Source organism: Chanodichthys erythropterus, chromosome 1 (assembly GCF_024489055.1).
Source record: "Chanodichthys erythropterus isolate Z2021 chromosome 1, ASM2448905v1, whole genome shotgun sequence".
NCBI classification, from domain to species: domain Eukaryota; kingdom Metazoa; phylum Chordata; class Actinopteri; order Cypriniformes; family Xenocyprididae; genus Chanodichthys; species Chanodichthys erythropterus.
The window spans coordinates 27,343,733-27,358,565 of NC_090221.1; positions in this window are offsets into that span (position 1 = coordinate 27,343,733).

Below are 14,833 nucleotides of genomic sequence, written 5' to 3' on the forward strand. Positions count from 1 at the left end.
TTATTTTTCTGTCACGTGTATAGCGTTAAATAGGACCTTTATCATAGAATTCGATGACATACGTTGGACCGCGCATTGTGTGTAAATGTAAAATCCTGAAAGAGTCCCAAGAATCATGGCAGGAGCCTCGGTACCATATATTCTCACGTTCAGTGTCAGAAGCAGGAATCTCGGGAAGATCGGCCAGATGCAAAGAATGTGGGAAAACCATTAAAGATACCGGAACGACAACATCAACCTTTATTTATTGCAATCAGCATGCGTACAATTTTATATTGACTTAAATCAGCTGGAACCATTTCGAAGTCTGATATTTTCTGATGACTGTCATCAAACAGCGACTGGCGCCATCTTGCGTCTCACTTAGCGACTGCATTGAAAATGACTTCTCTTTTAATGTCATTGTAGTGTTCGTCTTGTTGCCATTGTTGTTTTGACCATATAAGATATAAGGTACACTCAGATATGAATAAATAAAAAAATAAAATAAATAAATAATACATGTGCAACTTTGTGCTTAAAATGAGTCTAAAATGCAAAATAACAGTTAAAAATAGTTAAAAGTTCAAACAGTTGTAATTTCTGTATACGGTACTCAAGACAGTCACAGAGCAGCATTGACAGTTATCTAATACACACAAGAGGAGTGCAGCTGTATAGCCACACACATCCAAGGCAAAAATCCATTACAGAGTCAATCATCAAGGACCTCATAATTTCATGGAATCTTTCTCTAACTTTGGTGGCGAATCCAAATTTTAGGAGATTTCTGTCAGTTGTGGATGATAAATACTGTCCAATAAGCTGTAGCACAGTGACAAGACAGATAAGTGAACTAGCAGCAGAGAAGGAAGCCAATATAAAGTCCAGACTGCAGAAAACTGACTTTGTTTCAGTGACAGTTGACATCTGGACTGACAAGACCATGCGTGGATTTATGGGGGTAACAGCCCATTTAATTGGAGTCAGAGTTCAGTCCAAGACTACAGTCTGTTCTCCTAAGCTGTGACAGGTTCACTGGGTCTCACACTGGAGAAAGAATCAGTGATAAATTTGAACAGGATTTGCGAAAAATTTGAATTGAAACACAGGATTGATTATATAATCTGTGATAATGGTGCTAATATGAAAAAAAAGCCTTCACAGTGTGTTTCCCAGTATTACCTACCCTTAACTGAGAGTCCAGAAGATGAGCTGGATAACCCAAGTCTATGGGAGAGACTGACCAAAGTGATGTGGAATCCATTCAGAACAACTGCCAGAAACAGTGCCTTCATTGTTTGTTGGTTGTTGGTTGTTTGAGATGGATTAAAAGAGACAAATGTTTTGAACCATTCAATGACAAAGTTGACTAAATTCTGCAGCCTTCACTCCTCCTGTGGGTTGAAGGAGGCATTTGAGGTAGAATATGGAGGGAATCGTAGTATCCCTTCTGCCACGTCAGTCAGATGGAATTCCACATTACGTCTTGTGGAGGCAGTCACTCAACTGGATGACCAAAAGCTCTGCACTCTCCTGGAAAACCAAGGACATAAAGAACTGTGCCTGACACTAGGGCTGGGCGATATATCGAATGCTTTTGACACGCGCATTTCGTCAGTAAAGCTGGTTCCCTGATTACCGCTAAATCGCCATCACCTGCCTTCAAATGGAGCGCCATTTAATAGACAGAGCCGTAGTTCACTGACAAGCCACGCAACATCACGTTCAATATCGACGGCGATTCATCTGCGATATGAACGCGATATTGCGTGGCTTGTAAGTGATCTACGGCTCTGTCTATTAAATGCCGCTCCATTTGAAAGCAGGTGATGGCGATTTAGCGGTAATCAGGGAACCGGCTTTACTGAAGAAATGCGCGTGACAAAAGCATTCGATATATCGCCCAGCCCTACCTGACACCCAGAGAAATGAGTCAGTTGAAAGAGCTCGTTGAAGTATTGGGACCATTTCTTCAAGCCACTGACCTGACCCAAGGGGAAAAATTGGTAACAATAAGTGCAGCTCTTCCATGTGTCCTCTCCTTGAATAATCACCTCAACAGGATGTTAACTTCACTGGCTTAGTTAAAGTGCTACAGAGGTCACTTAAGCATCATTTCAAGGAGGAGTCAGCTGAACATCCAGGAGGATATCCTTTTGCAGAAACACTCTACATGGTGTCTGCACTACTGGACCTGGCTTCTGCTTGACCATGATGTGCTAGCAGCTGAAGATGTTAAGAAAAAAGGAAAAACGACTGGGTAAACATTTACTACTTAAAATATGCCTTTTAACAATATGTAATTTTAATAACTATCATGCAATGCATAATTTTTGGAGCAATTTGCACAAAACCTGTTTTTTTTTTTTCCCAGACTTGGTGATATCTGAGATAGAAAAGGTCTCTGTCCCTGAGTGTAGTAGCAGTGTAGATGATGATTAAGAGGAGTACAGGCAGTACAGCTTTTCATGGGCTACCACAAGAAACAGCAAAAGAAGCATGTGGCCAACAGTGGTATGAACTCAATGCATACATCAAGGCAGCATCTGAAGATGATGAGACTGACTGCTTGAAATTCTGGAGTAGGCATATGAAGGACTTCCCAAAGCTATACAATTTGGGCATGAGGGTCTTGGTAGTACCTGCAACCAGTGCACCAGTTGAGAGGGTGTTCAGCCATGGAGGCCTTATCATGTGGCCCAATTACAGTAGACTCACAGCAAACACCCTGTCAAATCTGATATTTTTGAAGTGCAAATATGTTTTCAAGTAGTCACTATTCAGGAAGACTTTACTTATTGTCTAAACTCTCTGAGTTTTGTTTGTTTGTTAAAAGTTTACATTATGGTCAAGTTTAGTGAAAATTAAGTTTCCATCTTAAAAAAGTTTGCATGTTTTACATGTACTTATGTAGTAAAGGCAGACACGTTCACCTAGAATCTTAGTAGTATCCCTGGTTTTCTAAAGATCATATGTTTTCTCTATATAAAACAACTTTGTAAATAGCATTTTTGAGTATGAGACTTTTTTTCAATAAGGCATGAAATGACTTTAGACTTGACTCGGACTCTAGCTGAAAGACTTGTGAACATCTCTGCTCTTGATACACTAATCTGAGTTTAATGGCACACAAGTGGCCCATTCTAATTATGAAAATAGCCTGCAGCAAGGAACAAAAGTTTTTCCTGCTTGAAAATACTTATTTTTGCATTGGTCAAGTCAAACTCGAGAGGTGTGACCTCGGTAGAAGTTAAAAGCCGCTATTTTTGTGACCTTAGTTGTTGGCCTCAACCATAGCAAGTAAGCCATGTTGTATCTTTCTCCTAACAATAAGGAAGTCGGACTAACATTGCTAAAGTTCATCATTCTTCTCTCAAACCGGAAGAACTGATTGCAGCTTCAAACTACTGAACCATCAAGTCTTTCATCCAAGACTGCATCCAAATGTTCGTTCAACAACTAATGCCAAGTTTACATTGGCAGATCACTGTGTTGTTCAGACTACATGACTTGCTGTGGAGTCTTTAAGTTGTTGTGGTGTTCACACTATGTGACACTACGTAAATGATCTGCAACAGTAGGTTACACACTACACAAGCTGACAACAACTCTGTCACCCAGTGACTTTATTTTAAAATGGATGTTGGAAAGAAATTAGATTAAATTTTGAATCAAATTTAATTAAAATAACATTATATTAAAAGTTTACAATATTCTGTCTGACCTCCCAGAGTTAAGGCGACCATTATTTTAGAACGTTTCCCTTTATTGTTTTCATGACGACACGTCATGCTTGTCACGTGACACACAGTGGCCAGCTACGCTGTATGACAGATGTATCACTTTTCTCACCATATCATCAACTATCTGATATTCTGATTCTCAAATACGTACAAGTGAGTGTTTTGTCATTTAAAAACCTATATAATGACCTTGATCTTAATTTACCGTATATAAAGTGAATTCAACTGTGATTCAACAGTGTAAACTTAGCATAAGGCAATTATGCAAGTATTGTACATTTAATTAAACTGAATAGAGGTTTAGTATAAGCTTGTTAACCCAATAACCCCTTGTTACAAAGTTGCTGGTGGTTGTTCAGGTAGTTAACTGACTTTCACATTTCCATAGCTTCATTCCCCTGTTCCTGTTTCTCTTTGAGCTAATGCCAAGTTTACACTGCAGGATTTTAAGCCCAATTTGCAAGTTAACGAGCTCGCCGACAGGTCAGGCTGTGATCGGGGGGAAATCAGTGAGTGATCGGTGCTTGCCAATCTTTATGTGTGAACTAGTCAACGACGCATCAAAGAGGCTCGCTGACACGTCACCTGACGTGCCAGACAAATATCTAGCATGCTAAATATCTGGAACTGTCAGCCGACTCAATATCCTGTGGTGTCACGTGTCGCGACAAGCTACAGCCAATGAAATATACACTGATGTCCATGGAAGCAGCAATAACAATCCATTCAAATATAATCTGCCGATGTTTATTCATCAGATACACATTGTGTAAGTAACTATAAAGCTCACTCTCTCTATTGTTCTTCATTTGCATTCTTAAGATGAACAAAAGTCAAAATAAATCTATTTTTGTTTCTACTTCTGAATCCCTTTCTGCAGGTTACATCAGATGACTTGGCATGAACGGCATGAGTGAGTAATTTTTGTAGCATTCACTCTTCACAACTTAAACACGTCTTTACATAATTTATTTGCATGTACAAATCTACTAAGAGACTCTAGATCTAACATTTCCCATGGCTTAAATGTTTTGTTCTGAGACAGATTTGTTCAAAGTTGAAACACCACTACTGCATGCAGCCTGCTTGAGTGACAGAATCATGTTATTGAATCTCACACGAAAGCTTAAAAAATTAACATAGCTGCTTCAAAAAGAATATAAAACATATATGATGTAGAATTATTTTAATATTAGTTTAGTCTGCCCAATAGAATTTGGTTTTGTTCAAAAATCAGAGGAACACAAGATATCATGGCTTGTTTCTGGAGGTTTAAATTAAGGGTCAGTATTTTGCAGTCTTACTGACCACAGACACAAGCATGTCTGTATGAACTGATCAGTGGTAGGTCAGGCATTTAGACTAGCTTTACTGGAGGGTCGGACTGCATTATAGCAAAATGAGGAGAATTAAAGACTGAAACAAACCAGATCAGGCCTGACTTTATGTGCTGAATTAATTTCATCTGTAGGATTCATTAGATCTTCCACACACCTGTACAAACTCACACAAACATACATCAGATAACTCAAGGTTACCTGTCTAGAGCCCTATTCGGACGGCATTAGTTTTACATGGGGAGGTGGGGGTAAAGTAATTATTACCAGCTTCTCAGTGATTTTAGTCCCGTCCGAATGTGCCATCTCAGTAATCATTACGGACAATGTCAGTAAAGATTACGGCGACTTTTACCTTCTGTAAAAAGGTCCGGAAAAATTACCTCAGGGAATACTAATCCCGTTCGAATAGACCAGCTGTAAATATGTACAGTAAAATTCCATCATTTCTTATTTATAAGTTGTTTTCTGCGCATTTTTCCAAGCATGGAAGCACTTGAAGAAACATTAATTTGTGTTGTAGGTGGTGGGACAAGTCTGTGGCAAACCTCAAGTATTTTCTATACCATTCAGAGCAAAAAGAAGATCAAAGCAATTGTCAGAGGCACAAAACTAATGTGCATATTACATCATAATACAATCAGAATTTAATTAATAAATTGTTTGACCTTCCCCAACTGTTATATATAGTTTATATATTTAGATTATATGTGTTTTCGCACATTGTATCAGGAAGCAACGTATACCCACATGACGACAGGGAGGTGACGGCGGTGCGTAAAGAGTTACTCCTCCCACTTCTACTAGTTTTACTGAGATGCCTTGTCCCGTATGAATTGGCCAATTAATATTACAGATATCCTGAGGTAAAATTACTTTACTCCACCTCCCCATGTAAAACTAATCCCGTCCGAATAGGGCTTAGGACATACAAAATGTCAATCATATAGAAAAGCTGGTATTAATATGCCAAGTAACAACAAGACCAAACAAACGTGAACTGAAGAGTGACTGCTTAAGTAGTGTGTTGTGATGAGTTGGTGCAGATGTGTTGAATCAGAAGGTGATTTGGATTGTGTGGGTGGAGCTGAGAGGTCTGGTGCTGAGGGTGTGACAGGCTCAGTGACAGTTACAGAGTGCACCTGGCACATAGCTGTGCAGGTAAACCTCATTCGCCTGGCCTCAAGAGGCATCTAGTGGCTGATTCTAGAGGCTGTGGTCTTTTAGCAGGTCCGTAGCCAGCCTATTGAAAGGGGGGTTCTTTTTTTCAAAAAGTGGACCTTTTTGCAGTTTTTCTCCTCCTTTTGTATTTAATTACAAGGTTCAAATACTTCATTTTGGTGACCTTTTATGCACTAATTTGTGCTGGATTAGCTTGTCTGCTGGTATCTTAACGAGCACGCTTTTTGATGCACCTAAAATATAGGCCTATTTACTGCATTTTTGTCAAATTGCTTCCTCATGTACCACCTTTGTCAGTCTATACACAGTTCATAAGTTTAAAGACCACAGTAACAACAGAATAGATTTAATGAACTTTACTGAAATATTAATAATAATTCTTCTCATCATTATTTCTTGACTCTCTGTCAATGCCTCTTTGCATTTCCATTGGCTCCAGTCTGCCGATATTGGCCAATCACAAAAGTCGATATTGCACAGCCAATGTCACCGAATATCCCACTATATTTTATTATTATAATTACGCTACGTTTATATGGCTATTATATTGTAGACTAATGAGTGAATAAAATATAGAAATCTTTTTAATTAAAAAAAATATATATACACTCTAAAAAATGTTTGGTTACAAACAACCCAAGTTGGGTTGCCCTTGTTTGCATGCCTGACTTCCATGCTGGCTATTAATGGTTTAAACACAGCACGAACTGCACCAAGTGGAACCGATTACATGTACAGTTGTTAGTTTTTGTGCATTTAACATTTTAAAATGCTTTGTAGTGGCAGTCACCAATTTCACCACATATATAAAGCAACTATTGCAACACTTTTTTTTTTAATTAATTAAAGAAATTTAACATCCATCCATCCTTATCTCTCTCTTTTTTTTTTTTTTTTACCTCCAATTTTTCAAGGACATGAGTGCGAACATGTCTCCTGTCTTGCTTTAGCTGTAAGATTATAGTAGTCTTGTGGACTGGTACAGCTGAGATAGTGTGATGTGAATGATTATGTAATTAGCAGAGATAATGGAGTCACACTGTGATAATCTTAACAGAAGAATGAAGCATTATACTCTAAAGAGAAGCCCAGGAAGAGCCATCAGTGTAATAACTCAGGCTGTCTGGTCAGAGCAACCTGTTCTCTTTTTGACAGGTATCCAGAATCATAATAATTACCCGTGGAGCCGTGAATTCCATAAGTAACATGTAAATGGAACTTAAAGGGTTCACGATGTGTCTCTCAATGAATGATTGCAAGTTTCACTGAGTAAGAGTCTGTCAGAGCAGAAATTCAATAAACATAGTGTGTTCAGAAGGGATAATAGCTCTGTCTTTCATGGATAACCTTTAATGGAAGAGAGTCTGCATGCAGAATTTGTTAAAAAAGGGACAAAAAGAGAGAGTGCAAGAGAAAGGGCCACATTTCTGTCCGAGTGAATTCTCATCTATCTCGTTTTTTGTGGGAACTGAGACGTGATGAATAAAATGTCACCCAAGAATAAGGTGAGCTGGAACTAACCGATATTTTACAAGTGCTTATCTGCAGTTACATGACAACAGGGTACAGAATGAAATGAAAACTGTTTTGCCACACATGCAAGGCAAAGGAATTAAAAAAAAAAAAAAAAAAAAAAAATGACAACTGTATTTAGAAATTATTTAATTAAATCAAAATGTTAGTCTATTTAGCTGTTTTCCTGATATATTTGTGTTTTTTTTGGGTGGTATTTTGTGTTATTTGTATTTTGGGTGGTATTTTGTGTTAAGATTATGAAAACTACATAATACACAATACTAACATGAACTGTTAAAGTAACACTAAAGTAACAGTTTTACCGTTTTATAATCCATTCAGACGATCTCTGGGTCTGGCGGTACCACTTTTAGCATAGCTTAGCATAGTTCATTTAATCTGATTAGACTGTTAGCATCTCGCTCAAAAATAACCAAAGAGTTTCAATATTTTTTCCTATCTAAAACTTGATATTTTTCCTATTTAAAACTTGACTACCAATGATATTAAGCAGTGTCTGTGACCACCTGCTTGCACAGGGAGCGTGCCTTGCAACCATGGAGACATTTGTGAGAGATGCTGCGTAATATCATTGCGCCTGCTGCACCCATGGTACAGCAGCAAAGTTCCTTGATTATTATGCTGGAATGAGAGTATAGTTCCTAGCCATATCAGCCTAGAAAATCACAACTTTTCATTTTCCATTGGTCTTAGTACACAATGTAACTACAGAAGAGTCAAGTTTTTAATAGGAAAAATATTGAAACTCTTTGGTCATTTTTGAGCGAGATGCTAACATCTAATCAGATTCAATGAACTATGCTAAGCTATGCTAAAAGTGGTACCGCAAGACCCAGAGAATGGCTCAACTGTTTAATTCTAGGGGAGTGTTCCTTTAATTAAAAAAAATATGTACACTGATTCTGATGAATAGAATGAAATTAAATTAAATTAAATCATACCTGCATCCAGATCATTCCCAGCTTTAACTTACTTTAACTAACCTTTCATTTAACTTACTGGTACTTTTTGTTAATTTCATGATTTACTATTTGACAACATAACTATGACACTGAATGCTCATAATTATTTCTTTCTTTATATATAGTGAAGTGAAATGCAGAACACTCCTCCAAATGTGTGCACGCTGCGAGCACAATACAATGTCTGACAGGACAGGAAAGTTGTTTTTCTGAGGTGAGAGTAATTCTGAGTAATTTCTGAGGTACTGTAGCCAAGTAGATGTGCTTTGCATCTGGGTCCTAATCCCCGTTTATTTTGCTGGCTGATTGGACATTCTCCCTTACATAAATGTATGAAAGTCTATTCCCTCTGTACAGTGTGTTTTATTTGAGAGGCTGTAGTCTATGAACAGCCCAGAACCACATGATAATGGGCTTCGGCAGGATCTGTTGCTGTGATTGAGATGGAGGCTAATTTTAGCTGCCAAGCCCTGAGAAGACCAGTTCCTTTCAATCTGCTATCTGACACATCAATATTAAGAATGCACAGAACCTCACAGTTATGTGTTTCAACTGTCCTGAAGCAGTGGGCAAATCTGAATTCAGTCATAAAAATAGACCCATTGAAACATGACGGCTAAAAAAGCTTGGCTTTCATGGCCTGATGATTTTTTGTGAGTATGCGGGAGAGTTGCTGTAGACCTCATCATGGAGAAACTTGTGGAAAAAACAATGAGTTGTGAAGCACTGTGGGTCATCGGCAGGGGGGCACTGTCGTTTGAAAAATATTTTTACGCAGTGGGGACATCATAGTAGATGCTAAGCGCCGAGTTTTACATTGTAGGTAAGAGAAATCGAAAACCGAAACGACCGCGGAAATGGGAAACGAGACACGGGATGCAATTCACTCTGTTATGGAGAACATTCAACTCTTTTTCAAACTGAAGCCAGAACAAGAAGAGTGTTTGATAATCATTTGTTTTATCATGTGTTTACAACAGGTTTACAGTGGAAGTTCAATCATAGATTTGAGTTCGATGCATGATGTCTGTGCTTCGATGCGGCTGTACAGGCGCATAACATACGTCATAACTAAACGTATCTGATTGGCTTATGGGTAACCAATGATTTTAAACTTCAGACAAGCCCCTAGAGAAAACACTTCTCTATTATGCCATTCCAGACTCTGTCTACGAAGCAAAGTGAAGTAGCAGAGTCTGGTATTACCAGGCTAACATCATAGTCCAACACAGCAGAAATGCAATAAATAAGAGAAACACATTTTATTATTATTAATATTATTATTATATTATCATTTGCGAGTTTCGTTTATTCTTGTTGTTGTTAATTTCTATATCATGTAGCCGCATTTCCATTTTTTTAACCATTTAGTTATTTTGGCTTGAAATTTCGTTTGTTGGAAATATGAACTGAATTTAGAAGTGCTTTTGAAATTAAAAACGTTGCGTTTAATAAACAAAATGAAGAAAGCGTTTGGAGTGGAGGAGTCACATTAAAAGGCAGAAAAGGCATAAAGTTATGCCCTCTCTCTATTTGAAATTCAGCTCAGTCACACACAGCGTAGGGCTGTCGTGGAGTCTATACGCAAATAAATGCAGTTTACCCATCTCTGACATGTCAGAAATAGTTCATCCACCTCTCAACAGTTTATGCACTTCCAGAAAACCAATATGTAGGCCTACCACTGGTTATAAACATTAGACAACATAGCCTCCATCAAAAACACCCCTTTACAACATATAAGTAACAGGACAGGACCGCTGACATAACTGAGGCACGCATTCGGGCAGCAAGTAGCCAATTGGACAAGCCACGCACCAGGCAGAAATGACATAAGCCAACACGATCACATGAGAATGCGTATCAATAGTACGAGTGTGTAATCTCGTAGAATATATATAGGCCTATAAATAAAGTGCCATAAAGTGCGTATCATATGCAAGCGAAAAATGCCATAAGCACGCCAAAACTCATTTTCTACGAGATTACAATCTCGTACTATTTATACGCATTTTCGTGTGATCGGGCTCCATAAGCATATCTTACCTGTAAGACTTACAGGCAGCCAATTATAAAACACACACAAATTTACTGCTTAGTAGGCCTTATCATCAAAGCCAGGGCTGGCTTTAATAAGTGAAATGAACAAACGACTTACCCTCAGAAGAGTTGCAGGCGACGAGTGTTTTCGTAAATCCATTTTTTGTCTATAATTAGGCTAACAGTTAGCGCTAAATGTCTATGATAAAGACGGACAAACTGAAATGGATTATGCGCGCAGCGCGCTGAAAATCAAATGTAACAAGTTTACTCGGCGACCAATAAGCATTGACCTATGATGACCAAGCCATAACATGTCATGAACAACCAAAATTAATGTTTTCCCTGTTGATTTCATTTTATTTCATTTAAGTTACAGTTTGTACATTTGTACATTTAATATTAAAAGAATAACTAAAAGTTGTTTTTTTGGGCCACGCCACGCCATGGCCTGTGGTAGGAGGGGCATCAATGACCGCTAGGGAGGGCACGGCCCTCGAATGCCCCACCATAGCGCCGACACTGAGTATACATGCCAGACCATTATGTGGCGCTGTAACTCTGTCACAGAAATGCACTTAAAGCAGTGTATAAGACTTGGATCATGCGCATAAACCTTGCGCGCTGAATACAAACTAGCAAAGCTTACTGTTTTGCCAGCGGCGAGAGCGTCAAAGTAACAGGAAGTCATTAATTTTCAATGAGAGCCGGCGGCGAGCTCCGGGCCTCCGGCGAGAGCAGCACGGCGCATCTAGGCGAGAGCGTCGAGGAAAGTTGAAATCAAGTCAACTTTATGGTAATGAGCTATGACGCGGTTCGGCAGCAACCAATCGGAATGTAGAGGATCTTGCTTGAGGATTCCGATTGGTTGGCAAACTAGTAATTTCATTTGATCCTCCTGCCGGCGGCGTTTTAAACGAACAGTACAGCGTTGTTGAAATAACGCTTTATTTTGGCTCAGTAGCTTCTGCAGCAAGCATAGAGTCTGCTATTGCTGTTGTTGGTGCTGTTTTGTCTGACTAGGGTCGACACGTGGGTAGTGATGGGCAGAGCGAGGCTTCGTGAAACACTGAAGCAGTTGAATCAAATGTGCCGTGATGATTCGAGGCTTCGAAACAATCTGACACTTGACTCCACGGTGACCCCTAGTGGTCAAAAGAGTGTAAATGCAACAAAACTCAAACTAAACATGCAGTAAAAACACCTTTTACAAATATATTGCAAATGTTTTATTGAAAGTAAAATTTATTAAATGCAATTAACTAATTCTCTAATAAGATTAGTCTACATATAGAGTGACTGTATATCTGTTCTTTTATCATTTTTCAAGGCTTGTTTCTCTGTTCCATGGCTCAAGCTAAACAGGCCAATAAGGGATTAATAACTACCATTATTCATTTTAATTATTCTAATGTCTAATTAAAACATCTACAAATTTATAAAACGGATCAGAGATCAGGTAAAACCCATAGACACTTGTTCAATGCTTCTCAGTGAATCTGCATGATTCATATGTTAACTTTATCATCGCCCTCTACCGGTGAACCACTGAAATTTTGAACTGTTTTGAAATGTTTCGAAACAGTGAGGACGTAATGAAGCCTCGTTTACTAAAATCACGTGACTTTGGCAATTTGATACACGCTCCGAATCACTGATTCGAAACAAATGATTCATGAAGCTTCGGAGCTTCATGAAGCATGTGTTTCGAAATCGGCCATCACTACACGTGGGGTTGATGACATCATCGTTTCAGAAAATATATGGATTGCCCCCTCCACACGATAACGCAAAGACAGCGTTTTCAAATTTATCCACTCTGGGACCCGGTTCGAAAACGCCAGATCCGTGTGGACGAAACGGCTATCTGATAAAAATTTTTGTGGTTTCACAGAAACGCGTCTCCATGTCAAGGTTATAATCGTTAACGAAAACGAACGAAAAAACGAAGACTAGGTGGGAAAAAACATTGTCGTTAACTGAAATAAAATAAAAACGAGGCATTACAAAAAACGATAACTAACTAAAACTGTAATGTGTGTTTGGCAAAACTAACTAAAATAAAATAAAATAATAGATTAAATGTCCTTAGTTTTCGTCTTTATCATGTCTTTCATAGAGCAAATAACGTTCAGCTGCATTTCTTTTCCCTGCGTCTCTCTCACATACGCGCGCGCACAGACACACAGCCCCTCCCCTCCGTACACAAAGCGTCTCCATGAGAACGAGTGTTTGACGTTGAAAGCAATTTCGCGAAAGGTTGGTATCTCATGAACACCTTTACACAAACACACATTAAAAAGTGGTTTAAAAATATTTGTAATTCTGAATATAACTATGTCAGCGTGTTAATGTCGACCCGAGAAGCGATTGCTACTGTAGCAAGTTAACTAGTCGCAGGTTTGAGGTAAAATGCACTTGGGTTGTCGATGTCAAAACACTAAAGGCTATAAGCTGTGATTCAAATATTAAATAATGTTATGTCATTTGTTTACTCTTACACTGAATGTTTGCTGCATCAATCCAAATGTGTTTGCATAGTTCACCCAAAATGAAAATTACTGTGAGAAAAAAAAAGTTTTAGTGTCACTGAAGGTAAACCTGCGTTGCTCATGGTGGTTAACGTTGCCTCTGTGCTCTTGCTGAATGGCACGGATTGCACTATGGACTATTGTACCTTGTTGTACTGTTGTTTTTAACTGTATTTTATTTTTTATAACGAACAAGCTGCGATGTCACATTTCCGCTGCTGTGTTGTGTGTGTGTGAGGCGCGGGCGAGATCAAACAGCTGGGGACTTGCCTCATCGTCATGGCAACGGTTCGTAGCCAGGTCAGATTACGTCAGAGTTGGTTGCAGTTTGTTGGATGCTCAGACTACCAAACTAACGCCGATTAAACATGTTCAGTCCGGTGAAAACCGACTCAGACCAACGCCAACAGGTGTATCACACCGATCCAACAAACTCCAACAGAGTTTGTTGGCGTTTGTCGGTGCGGTGTGAATTGGCCTTTACACTGAATGTTTGCTGCTTCAATCCAGACGAGTAGGCTATTGTAAATTTAGTATAGGGTGTGAATTATGTATAGAAGATGTGTAGATTTTTGGTAGATTTTTTTGGCAATTTTGTGAAGGTGTCACACACACACACAAAAAAAAACTGAAAAGCTGTATTTAAAGTTTTTTTTTATTATTATTATTTGTCATTTGTCATGTTCTTTTCTCAGATTGAGTTCCCTGACAATCTGACAGAAATGTCTTGTTGTGGCTCAAAAATGGGTTGAATAGGCTACATACGGTTCATGTATGTCTTCTTTATATGTTGGCTCTAGGTTTTTTACTGGCTCACATCACTTACACATTTTGCACTTACTGCAGAGTGTTGAGACTGTTTACATATTTGTGCCCATATGTACATTTTATGTACTTGTTTTATTTTTGAATGAATATTTTCTAAAATCGTATGATGTTTTTGTTGTTTGATGTTTATGTTATTATTACACAATACTTTTTCTGACCTTTTTGAATCTTGCCTCCGACAAATAACCCAGATTACAAAAAAGACTAAAACTAACACTAAAACTAATAAAAACTAAACTAAAATTAAGCATTTTCAAAAAATAAAAACTAAACTAAACTAGCAAACCCACTTTAAAAACTAATTAAAACTAAACTGAATTTGAAAACAAAAAGTCAAAACGAAATAAAAAAACTAATGAAAAATACAAAACTATAATAACCTTGCTCCATGTGGACGGGGCCTAAAAGAGGTCATTTATTTCATCTAAATGGGGAGACGTCATATATTATTGTTACACTATCTTTGTTTTAAGACTAGCATGTTTAAGCACCTCAGTCACTTGATTTATTCAATTTCCCCAAATCCCCAGAATCAAGTGAAAACAAATATAACCAAATTTCTTTCAGGACCTCTTCTGTCAAAGATAATTGACACGTTTGGATTGGTGGTATGGTTCTCTGCTCTGGGCAAAAACTCCAAGGTCCATCCATGCAGTCTTGAATGGATAAGAGCAGGGAGTGCAATTATTTTA